Consider the following 13,285-nt stretch of genomic DNA (forward strand, 5'->3'; position numbering starts at 1 on the left):
TTCTCTTTTGCCAAAGAATGCAGCAACAAAATAAAACAAAACAAAGAACTTCTCTCCTTCCCAGATGGCAATGTGGGTGGTCACAAGGACCCATAAGATTTTGTTTAATTTGTAAGACTCCACTTTATAAAAAGTTTGTTTGTAACAATGCTTTATACTTTTATTACATTTTATAATTTTCAAAGTACAAAGTTTTTAAAATACATTATTTCTTTTGAGCATGATAATACCCCTAGCTAGGAAAGTAAGGTACAGGGAGGTTAAGTGACCTGTCCAATGTTACAGCCAGGTAATGGCAGAGATGGAATAATAACTCAGGACTACAGAGTCACCCACTGATCTTACACTACCATAAGCTGCTGGTAGGTTTCAGATAGCATTCCTCTGGGTGGTCCACATTAGTCCTCCAGGTGTTTGAGAAGGTGATCAAAATGAAAAGCAGATTTAAAAAAGAACACACGGCATTTTTCTCTTGCAGATGTGAATCTACAATAAAATGAATAAAAATTAGCCAGAACTGGAGAAAAGGAGAAATGGCAATTTAAGTACCACAAATGCTCAGTTACCTAAAGAAAAGACCTATAAGGGTTTCTTTTCTTTTTTTCCCCCCTGTGGTAGAAAGAAAAAATAAGAAGATGGCCCAGGAAATCTTCAGTCCTGCCAAGTGGATTGTGGAAATTAGATAATTTGTACTTAAACACATCAAACCAGATCAGAAAAGTAACCAGGACATATCATGTATGTCTTGCCTAGGAACTTGTTCCTTTATTGTTCCTTTATTTCAATATTTATTGAAAACTGAGTATATATTAGGCACTATGCACAGTGCTGAGAAGAATTCAAAGGTGTATAGGAAAGGAAACTTTCTTATAATTAACTAAGATAAAGCCACAAACAACAGGATTCTAAGTGAGTTGATCTGTTGGTGATATTCACCAAAAATTTGGGGTCTTAGTTTCTTTGATTGTGAAACAGGAGAATATGAGAGGTTTGAGGAGAAAACAAGCAACTAATTGGTGTTCAATGTTGTTCAGCAAATTTAAATTCTTTTAATTATGCCTTAAATGTTTGTCTCCATTTCTTCAATCTCGATATACCTCGAAAGCATATGAGTTGGCCTTTCCTCATCCCTGACTAAATTCACTATTTGGGGACCAACTGATGTCCAATAATTATTAGCTATGGGAGGAAGAACTGGAACATCAAAGTAGAAGGGACTCCACCCTATAACCACGCAAGTCAATGGCTTTTAGGCCTGTTGTGTGCAAGTGCACTCAGAAAGGACAAGAGCAGGTGTTAACTGGAAGTCCCTACTACATCTGGACATGTTCTGGGAGCTGGGACAACACAGCAAATGAGTAATCCTTGGGAAGTAGGATTCCCATGAAAATAACATTAAGTATTTTCAAGGGCATAGGCAGATATTTTCCTATTAAAAGAGAATATTTTAAAAAGGCCAATCAAATTGATGAAATTAAAAAGAGCAATATGGTGGAGTATAAGTGAAAGTTTGGGAAAATGTACACTCCATCTGTTGTCTCACCTTTTATCACTGTGGTAAAATACATATAAAATAAAATTTACATCTTAACAATTTTTAAGTTTTTTATAGTTCAGTGATATTAAGTACATTCGTGTTGTACAACCATCACCACCATCTATCTCCAGAAATCTTTTCATCATCTTGCAAAACTGAAACTCTATACCCATTAAACAATAACACCTCATTCCCCCCACCCCCAGGCTCTGGCAACCACCATTCTTTCTATTTCTGAATCTGAGTACCCTAGGTCCCTCAGTGGAATCATACAGTATTTATCTTTTTGTGACTTATTTTACTGAGCATAATGTCCTCAAGGTTCATCCATATTGTAGCATGTATCAGAATTTCTTTTCCTTCCTTTAATCTGAATAATATTCCATTGTATGTATATGCCCCATTTTGTTTATCTATTAATATGTTGATAGACACTTTAATTGCATCCACATTTGGGCTACTGTGAATAATGCTGTTATGAACATAGGTGTACATATGTATCTTCAAGACATTGTTTTCAATTCTTTTGGGTATATACACAGAAGGGAAATCAATGGATCATATGATAAATCTATTTTTAATTTGTTGTGGAACCATGATGGTCCCACAGAATGGTTTTCCTATACCATTTTATATTCCCACTGACAGTGCTCTAGGGTTCTACTTTCTCCACATCCTCACTAACACCTGCTATTTTGTTTTTGTGATAGTAACCATCCTAGTGGGTGATATTTCACTGTGGTTTTCATTTGCATCTCCCTAATGGTTAGTGATGTTGAGCATCTTTTCAATGTGTTCACTGGCTATTCATGTATATTCTTTGAAGAAATGTCTGTTCAAGTCCTTTGTCCATTTTCGAATTGGGTTGTTTCTTAGTTTTCACTGTTGTGAAGTTTTAGGAGTTCTCTATATACTCTGGATATGAATCCCTTATCACATATATGATTTCCAAATATTTCATTCCATTCTGTGGATTGCCCTTTCAGTATGCTGATAGTGTCCTTTGAGCCCAGAAGTTTTTAATTTGCAGGAAGTCCAATTTTTAAAAATTTTTTCTTTTGTTGCCTATGCCTTTGGTGTTATATATAAGAAATAATTGCCAAATTCGATGTTATAAAACTTTTGTCCTATGTTTTCTTCTAAGAGTTTTAGCTTTCACAGTTAGGTCTCTGACCATTTTGAGTTAACTGTTGCATGTGGTGTGAGGTCCAACTTTATTCTTTAATGTGAGGATATCTAGATGTCTCAGCACCATTTGTTGAAAAGACTGTCTTTTCCCCATTGAACAGTCTTGGCACTCTTATCAAAGATTACTCGACCATATCCGTAAGGGTTATATCTGAGCTCTCTATTCTATTTCATTGGTCTATATGTCTGTCTTTATGGCAATAGCACACTGTTTTGATTACTGTAGCTTTGTAGTAAGTTTTGAAGTTAGGACATTGAGTCCTCCAACACTGTTCTTCTTTTGAACGATTATTTTCACTATTTCATGTCCCTTGAAATTCCATATGAATTTTAGGATGTGTTTTTCTATGTATGCAAAGAATGTCATGGGAATTTAAACAGGGATTGCACTGAATCTATAGATTGCTTTGGATAATACTGAAATTTTAACAATATTAAGTCTTCCAAACCATGAAGATGGATAGACATCCACCAATTAATTTATGCCTTCTTTAATTTTTTCAGCAATGCTTTGTAGTTTATATTGTACAAGTACTTTATCTCCTTGGTAAAGTTAATTCCTAAGTATTTTATTCTTTTTGATGCTATTGCAAATGGAGTTGTTTTCTTAATTTCCTTCTTAGATTGTTCATTGTCACCATATAGAAATGTAACTGATTTTTGTGTGTTGACTTTTTATCATGCTACTCTACTGAATTTATTAGTTTTAACTTTTTTCTTAGAATCTTTAGGGTTTTCTACATGTAAGATCATATCCTCTGCACACAGAGATAATTTTTTAAATTAATTTTTATTAGAGTATAGTTGATTTACAATGTAGTGTTAGTTTCGGCTATACAGCAAAGTGAATCAGTTATACATACATATATCCACTCTTTTTTAGATTCTTTTCCCATATTGGTCTTTACAGAGTATTGAGTAGAGTTCCCTGTGCTATACAGTTATGGAGATAATTTTACCTTTTTTCCAACTTTGATAACTTTATCTCTTTTCCTTATGTGATTGCTGTGGCTAGGACATTCAATTTTATGTTGAATAAAAGTGTGATAGTGGGCATCTGTGTTTTTTTCCTGATATTAGAGGAAATGCTTTCAGCCTTTCATCACTGAGAAGGATGTTGGCATGTTGGCTGTAAGTGTGTCATACATGGCCTTTATTATGTTGAGGTATGGTCCCTCTCCACCCACTTTGTTGAGAGTTTTATCAAAAATAGATGTTGAATTTTGTCAACATTTGCATCTATTGAGATGATCGTATGATTTTAATACTTTTTTTCTTAATGTGGTATACCATGTTGATTGATTTGTGAATACTGAAACATCCTTGCATCCTTGGACTAAATCCCACTTGATCATGATGTATGATCCTTTTAATGCATTCTTGAATTTGTATTGCTAATATTTGTTGAGGATATTTGCATATATGTTTATCAGGGATATTGGCCTTTATTTTCTTTTTTGTAATGTCTTTATCTGGGTTTGGTATCAGGGTATTACTGTCCTCATAGAATGAGTTTGTAAGTGTTCCCTCCTCTTCAATTTTTTGGAATAGTTTAAGAAAGAAAGGCATTAACTTTCCTTTAAATGCTTGGTAAAATTCACCTGTGAAACCATCTGGTCCTATATTTTTGTTTGTTGGGAGTTTTTGTTTGTTTGTTTGTTCATTTTACTGATTCAATTTCATTACTAGTGATCAGTCTGTTCAGATTTTCTGTTTCCTCCTGATTCAGTCTTGGAAGATTGTATGTATGTTTCTAGGAATTTATTTCTTCCAGGTTGTCCAATTTGTTGGTTATAACTGTTACTATAATTGTTCATAGTAATCTCTTATGATCCTTTGTATTTCTGTGGAAGTTTTTTGATTACTGAATCAATTTAATTGCTAGTAATGTCTGTTCAGATTTTCTATTTCTTCTGATTCAGTCTTGGAAAGATATGTTTCTAGGAATTTATCCATTACTTCTAGGTTGTCCAATTTGTTGTCATATAATTGTTCATAGTAATCTCTTATGATCCTTTGTATTTCTGTGATGTCAGTTGTAACTACTCTTTCATTTCTGATTTATTTGGGCCCCCTTTTTTGTTTGATGAAAAGTAGTCATGATTAATAAGGTGGAACTCACTTCTGTCATTTTGCTATTTGTTTTCTGTATGACATAGCTTTTTTGTTCTCATTTCCTGCGTTACTATCTTCTTTTGTATTTAGCAGAATTTTTTGTAGTGAAATATTTTTATTCCATCTCATTTCTTTTTGTGTATATTCTATAACTATTTCCTTTGTGGTTACCATGGGATTACATTTAACAGCCTAAACTTACATACTCTAAATTTAATTTACACCAGCTTAATTTTAATAACATAGAAACTTGATGAGTGGACAAGATGGTGGAATACAAAGACCCTGAGCTCACCTCCTCTCACAAGCACACCAAAAATCACAATTATCGGCAGAACAACCATTGATGAAAAAGACCGGAACCTACCAGAAAAGATCTTCTACAACTAAAGACAAAAAGAAAGAACCACAATGAGATGGGTAGGAGGGGTGGACTTGAAATATAATCAAATTCCATACTCCCTAGGTGAGTGATCCACAAATTGAAGAATAATTATATTGCAGAGGTTCTCCCACAGGAGTGAGAGTTCTGGGCCCTATGTCAAGCTCCCCAGCCTGGGGGTCTGGCACCAAGAAGATGAGCCCCCAGAGTATTTTGAAGGCCAGAGGGCCTAACTGCAGGAGCTCCACGGACTGGGGGAAATAGACACTTCACTCTTAAAGGGTGCACACAAAATCTTACATGCACCTGAACCCAAGACAAAAGCAGTAATTATTATAGATAAGAGCCTGGACCAGAACTATCTGCTGGTGTTGGAGAGTCTCCTGGAGAAGTGGTGGGTGGCTGCAGCTCACCCTGGGGATATAGACACTGGTGGCAGACATACTTGGGAATAGTTGGCTGCATGAACTTTGCTGCTGCTGCAGGCTGACATCTTGGATCATTAGTGCCAAGACCTGGCACCACCCAACGGCCTGTAGGCACCAGTGCTAGGACACTTTACAACTAAATGGGTGGGGACAGAACCCTACCCATCAAGAAATAATTGCCAAATTCTACTAAATGAGCAGGGACACAGCCCCACCCATCAGCTGACAGGCTGCCTAAAGACTTCCTGAACCAACAGATGCCTCTAGACATGCCCTTAGACATAGCCCTGCCCACCAGAGGGCCAAGACCCAGCTCCACCCACCAGTGGGCAGGCACCTGCCCCTCCCACCAGGAAGCCTGCAAAAAACCTCTAGACCAGCCTTACCCACTAGGGAACAGACACCAGAAGCAAGAAAACTACAATCCTGCAGCCTGCAGAACTACTCTGACAACACAGACCAGACCCTACCCTGGGACCAGCTGAGCCCTGGTCCTGTCCACTAGCAGCCCAATGCAACCTTTAGGACACCCCAGACTCCATACCCAACTGTGTCTGGAACCAGCCCCTGTCACAAAATAAATAAGCTCTGGGATCCCTGGGGCCTGCAGTCAGACTCTAGGAACCAGCTCTGCCTGCCAATAGTCCAGAATTAACCCCAGGATCTGGCTTCTCCCAGGGAGTGGGACACAGCCCCAGAGTCTTCAGGACTCTGACTCTGCCCACCAGTAAGCCAGAACTAGTCCCGGGGCCCCATAGGATTATGAAACCAGCTACTTCATGACCAGGCCCCCCCTAAACAGCAGCCAGCAGCATTGGCACAAGTGCCTGGCAACCAATCAGACTAGGGGCCAACCAAGCCTATCAGACCACCCACACAGTCAGACCACTACAACACAAAGACCCATGCAGCCCTCTTGGAGGAACTCCCCAACAGCATATACCTTAGGTGAAGAAAGAAGAGTCCACTGCTGAGACGCATAGGACATCTCCTATGGAGGGCCACTTCTCCAAGGTCAAGAAATGTAACTAAGCTACCATATACCTAAAAATACAAATAGCAACTCAGACAAAATGAAGCAGCAGGCAAATATGTTCCAGATGAAGGAACAAGATGAAAACCCAGAAGAAGAACTAAGTGAAGTAGAGATAGGCACTTGAGATAGAGTTCAACGAAATGAGTATAAAGATGATCAAAGAACTTCAGAAGAGAATGAATGCACAGAGCAAGAAGTTAGGAGTTTTTAAAAAAAGAGTTAGAAAATATAAAGAACAAACAAACAGAGATGAAGAATATAAAAACAAATGAAACTTACACTAGAAGGAATAAATAGTAGACTGAATGATACAAGAATGAATCAGTTACCTGGAAGATGGAGTAGTGGAAGTCACTGTTGCCTAAAAGAAGAAAGAAAAAAAAAAAGAATGAAAAGAAATGAGGAGGAAACCTCTGGGACAACATCAAACACACTAATATTCACATTGTAGGGGTCCCAGAAAGAAAAGAGAAAGGTCCTAAGAAAATATATGAAGAGATAATAGCTGAAAAATTCCCTAACCCGTGAAAGGAAACTGTCACTCAAGTCCAGGAAGTGCAGAGTCTCATACAGGATTAACCCAAAGAGGAACTCACCAAGATAACATTATAATAAAAATTACAAAAGTTAAACATAAAGAGAATATTAAAAGAAGCTAGGGGGAGGAGTCAAGATGGAGGAAGAGTAGGAGGACATGGAGTTCACCTCTCCCTAACTGGGCATCAAGAATATGTCTACAGGAGTCAAGATGATGGACTAGGAGGATGTGGAGTTCGTGTCTCTGCACAACTAGGGCACCTACTGGGCACTGCTGGGGGACGAAGGACACCTAAGGGGATGGGAGGAACCCCCGGGTGACCAGGCAAAATATGGAAGTGAGGGAAGAGGAGAAGTGGAGGCAGGATGGGACTGGTGCCCCTGAGGGTCAGCTGGGGGAGGGGAAGGGGTCCCACACCTGGAGAGGGAAAGGGGGAGACAGTTGGGAGGGCAGAGGATCAGAAGGCAATATGGCCAGAGTTTCCTGTACCCACTTGAGCCCTGGGGAGCCTACTGAGAGCCCGAGCCTGATCCTCTGCCCAGCAAGGCCCCCTCCAGCCATGTGGGTCCTGAGGGAGTGGGAGGGAGGGAGCGGGGAGGAAAAGTAAAGCCCACCTGGACAGGACCAGCACCCCAAGGGGAGGCGTTCCCACACCAGGTGGGGTTCACCCATGGTTAGGGGATCAACAGGGACAAGGGAGACTCTCGGGAGAGCAGAGGAACAAAAGGGAGCACAGCCAGCGTTTCCCCTGCCCACTTAGGCCCCAGGGAGCCTGTTGAGGTCCCAGGTCTAATCCTCCAGCCTCAGAGGCTCCCTCCAGCCACGCTGAGCCTAAACCCCACCTACACAACCCCACCCAGGGCCTTACCTCCAAACTCCTGCATTCTGAGGCCCCCCTCAGGCTGTGTGGCCTTTCCCCGCCTGCAGGTCCTGAACCTGGGCCCCGCCCCATGCTTAAACATCATCCCCGCCTAGGCCTTGGCCCTACCCTAAGCCATGCCCCCAACTAAGTTCCATCCCCGCCAAAGCTCCACCACCTACAAGCAAAGCCCCACCACCTACAAGCAAAGCCTTTACCAGCATTTTTTTTTTCTTTTAGGTTGTGGTTCTATTTTACTTTGTTTTTGACCCATTTATATTTTAATTTTCAATTTTTCAAATTTTATTTTATTCTTTATACTTTGTTATTGTTCTGCTCCTTTTGGCTTGTCCCCACCCCCCCAACCCCATTTTCTTCTTTTTTCTGTTGTGGTTCTGTTTTTACCTTTGTGGTAGTTGTTTCACTTCTGTTTTAATTTTTCCTAATATGTTTTTTATTTTTCTAATTTTATTTTATTTTTTATTCTTTCTTATTTTACTGCTCCTTTTAATTTCTTTTCTTTTGCTGCACTGCACAGTTTGCGTGATCTTGGTTCCCAGGCCGGGAGTCGGGCCTGAGCTCCTGTGGTGGGAGCGCCAAGTCCAAACTTCTGGACAAACAAAGAACCTCAGACCCTAGGGAATATTTATCAGAGTGAGGTCTCCGAGATGTCCTCATCTCAGCAACAAGCCCCGGCTCTACCCAACAGCCTACAAACTCCAGTGCTGGACGCCTCATGCCAAAAAAACGCAGTAAGACAGGAATACAGCCCCACCCGTCAAAAAAAAGAGACAACAAAAAATATGCTACAAATGAAGGAGCAAGATAAAAACCTACAAGACAAAATAAATGAAGAGGGAATAGGCAACCTACCTGAAAAAGAATTCAGAATGAATTCAGAATTCAGAAAAAGAATGAGAGTAAAGATGATCCAAAACCTCAGAAACAGAATGGAGGCATGGATTGAAAAAATACTAGAAATGATTAAAAAAGACCTAGAAGAGGAATTCCCTGGTGGTGCAGTGGTTAAGAATCCACCTACCAACGCATGGGACACGGGTTCAAGTCCTGGTCTGGGAAGATCCCACATGCTGCCAGGTAACTAAGCCCGTGTGCCACAACTACTGAGCTGGCAGTCTAGAGCCCACGAGCCACAACAACTAAGCCCATGTGCCACAACTACTGAAGCCCATGTGCCTAGAGCCCGTGCTCCACAAAAGAAGCCAACACAATGAGAAGCCCAAGCACTGCAACAAAGAGCAGCTCCCACTCGCTGCAACTAGAGAAAGCCCGTGCAGAGCAACGAAGACCCAATACAGCCAAAAAAAGAAAAAAAAAAAAGACCTAGAAGAACTAACGAACAAGCAAACAGTGATGAACAACACAATAACTGAAATGAAAAATACACTAGAAGGAATCAATAATAGAATAACTGAGGCAGAAGCGTGAATAAGCGAGCTGGAAAATACAATGGTGGAAATAATGCAGAGGAGCAGAATAAAGAAAAAGAATGAAAAGAAGTGAGGACAGTCTGAGAGACCTCTGGGACAACATTAAATGCACCAACAATCGAATTATAGGGGTCCCAGAAGAAGAAGAGAAGAGAAAAGGTCTGAGAAAATATTTGAAGAGATTATAGTCAAAACTTCCCTACCATGGGAGAGGAAATAGCCACCCAAGTCCAGGAAGTGCAGAGAATCGCGTACCAAGAGAAAAACATCAAGACACATATTAATCAAACTAACAAAAATTAAATACAAAGAAGAAAATATTAAAAGCAGAAAGAGAAAAGCAACAAATAAAATAGAAGGGAATCCCCATAAGGTTATCAGCTGATTTTTCAGCAGAAACTCTTCAAGCCAGAAGGGAGTGGCAGGATATATTTAAAGTGATGAAAGGAAAAACTTACAACCAAGATTAATGTATCTAGCAAGGATCTCATTGAGATTCAACAGAGAAATCAAAAGCTTTGCAGACAAGCAAAAGCTAAGAGAATTCAGCACCACCAAACCAGCTTTACAACAAATGTTAGAGGAAATTCTCTAGGTGGGAAAAACAAGAGGAAAAAAAGACCCACAAAAACAAACCAAAATCAATTAAGAAAATGGTAATAGGAACATACATATTGATAATTACCTTAAATGTAAATGGATTAAATGCTCCCACCAAAAGACGTAGACAGGCTGAATGGATATAAAACAAGACCCGTATATATGCTGTCTACAAGAGACCCATTTCAGACCTAGGGACACATACAACTGGAAAGTGAGGGGATGGAAAAAGTATTCCATGTAAATGGAAATCAAAAGAAAACTGGAGTAGCAATTCTCCTATCAGACAAAATAGACTTTAAAATAAAGACTCTTACAAGAGACAAAGAAAGACACTACATAATGATCAAAGGATCAATCCAAGAAGAAGATATACAATTGTAAATAATTATGCATCCCACATAGGAGAACCTCAATACATAAGGCAAATACTAACCGCCATAAAAGGGGAAATCGACAGTAACACACTAAGAGTAGGGGACTTTAACACCCACTTTCACCAATGGACAGATCGTCCAAAATGAAAATAAATAAGGAAACACAAGCTTTAAATGACACATTAAACAAGATGGACTTAAATTATATTTACAGGACATTCCATCTAAAAACAACAGAATACACTTTCTTCTCAAGTGCTCATGGAACATTCTCCAGGATAGATCACATCTTGGGTCACAAATCAGCCATGGTAAATTTAAGAAAATTGAAATATCAAGTATCTTTTTCAACCACAACACAAGGAGACTAGATATCAATTAGAGGAAGAATAAAATGTAAAAAATACAAACACATGGAGGCTAAACAACACACTACTAAATAACCAAGAGATCACTGAAGAAATCAAAGAGGAAATAAAAAAATACCTAAAAAAAAATGACAATGAAAACACAATGACCAAAACGTATTGGATGCAGCAAAAGCAGTTATAAGAGGGAAGTTTATAGCAATAAAATCCTACCTCAAGAAAAAAAAGAAAAGATCTCAAATAAAAAACCTAAACTTACACCTAAAGCAATTAAAGAAAAAAGAACAAAAATAACCCAAAGTTAGCAGGAGGAAAGAAATCATAAAGATCAAATCAGAAATAAATGAAAAAGAAATGAAGGAAACAATAGCAAAGGTCAATAAAACTAAAAGTTGGGTCTTTGAGAAGATGAACAAAATTGATAAACCATTAGCCAGACTCATCAAGAATAAAAGGGAGAAGACTAAAATGAACAGAATTAGAAACGAAAAAGAGATAAGAACTGATACTGCAGAAATATAAATAACAATGAGAGATTACTACAGGCAACTATATGCCAATAAAATGGACAAACGGGAAGAAATGGACAAATTCTTAGAAAAGCACAACCTTCCGAGACTGAACCAGTAAGATATAGAAAATATAAACAGACCAATCGAAGCACTGAAATTGTAACCATGATTAAATATCTTCCAACAAACAGAAGCCCAGGACCAGATGACTTCACAGGCGAATTCTATCAAACATTTAGAGAAGAGAAGAGTTAACACCTATCCTTCTCAAACTCTTCCAATATATAGCAGAAGAACGAAAACTGCCAAACTCATTCTACGAGGCAACATTAACCCTGATACCAAAACCAGACAAAGATGTCACAGAAAAAGAAAACTACAGGCCAATATCACTGATGAACATAGATGCAAAAATTATCAACAAAATACTAGCAAAAGGAATCCAACAGCACATTAAAAGGATCATAAGATGATCAAGTGGGGTTTATCCCAGGAATGCAAGGATTCTTCAATATACGCAAATCAATCAATGTTATACACCATATTAACAAACTGAAGTATAAAAATCATATGATAACCTCAGTAGATGCAGAAAAAGCTTTTGACTAAATTCAACACCATTTATGATAAAAAAACCCTCCATAAAGTAGGCATAGACGGGACCTACCTCAACATAATAAAGGCCACATACGACAAACTCACAGCGAACATTGCCCTCAATGGTGAAAAACTGAAACCACTTCCACTAAGATCAGTGTAAGACAAGGTTGCCCACTTTCACTGCTATTATTCAACATAGTTTTGGATGTTTTAGCCACAGCAATCAAAGAAGAAAAAGAAATAAAAGGAATCCAAAATGGAAAAGAAGAAAAAAAATGCCACTGTTTGCAGATGACATGATACTATACATACAGAATCCTAAAGCTGCTACCAGAAAAGTACTAGAGCTAATCAATGAATTTGCTAAAGTAGCAGGATACAAAATTAATACACAGAAATCTCTTGCATTCCTATACACTAATGATGAAAAATCTGAAAGAGAAATTAAGGAAACACTCCCATTTACCACTATAACAAAAGGAATAAAATACCTAGCAATAAACCTACCTAAGCAGACAAAACACCTGTACGCAGTAAACCATAAGGCACTGATGAAATAAATTTAAATGATACAAACAGATGGAGAGATATACCATGTTTTTGGATTGCAAGAATCCACGCTGTGAAAATGACTATATTACTCAATGCAATCTACAGACTCAATGCAATCCCTTTCAAACTACCAAAGGTACTTTTCACAGAAGTAGAATAAAAAATTTCACAATTCGTATGGAAACACAAAACACCCGAAATAGCCAAAGCAATCTTGAGAAAGAAAAACAGAGCTGGAGGAATCAGGCTCCCAGACTTCAGATTATACTACAAAGCTAAGTAATCAAGACAGTATGGGACTGGCACAGAAATTATAAATTAAAACAGAAAATAAAAACAGAAATATAGATTAATGGAACAGGATAGATAGCCCAGAAATAAACCCATGCACATATGGTCACCTTATTTTTGATAAGGAGACAGGAATATGCAATGGAGAAAAGACAGCCTCTTCAATAAGTAGTACTGGGAAAACTGGACAGCTACATGTAAAAGAATGGAGTTACAACACTCCCTAACACGACACACACAAAAAACTCAAAATGGGTTAAAAACCTAAATGTAATGCTAGACACTATAAAACTCTTAGAGGAAAACATAGGCAGAACATTCTACGACATAAATCAGAGGAAGTTCCTTTTTGACCCACCTCCTAGAGAAATGGAAATAAACACAAAAATAAACAAATGGGGCCTAATGAAACTTAAATGCTTTTGCACAGCAAAGGAAACCATAAACAAGA

The 13,285-nt window shown here is 38.5% G+C and overlaps 1 long non-coding RNA gene across 3 annotated transcripts in view; it reads right to left on the bottom strand.

Moving 5' to 3' along the window:
• Positions 1-220: 220 nt before the first annotated feature.
• Positions 221-13,285, bottom strand: part of LOC114486007 (uncharacterized) — a 98,898-nt gene continuing 85,833 nt past the window's right edge. For all 3 annotated transcript variants that reach the window (XR_003679251.2, XR_003679250.1, XR_003679249.2), the window contains exons 2-3: positions 7,016-7,047; positions 221-486 (exon numbers count right to left, since the gene is read on the bottom strand). This is a non-coding gene — a long non-coding RNA (uncharacterized lncRNA). The remainder of the gene's footprint in view (positions 487-7,015; positions 7,048-13,285) is intronic.

Source organism: Physeter macrocephalus, chromosome 4 (genome assembly GCF_002837175.3).
Source record: "Physeter macrocephalus isolate SW-GA chromosome 4, ASM283717v5, whole genome shotgun sequence".
Taxonomy (NCBI): domain Eukaryota; kingdom Metazoa; phylum Chordata; class Mammalia; order Artiodactyla; family Physeteridae; genus Physeter; species Physeter macrocephalus.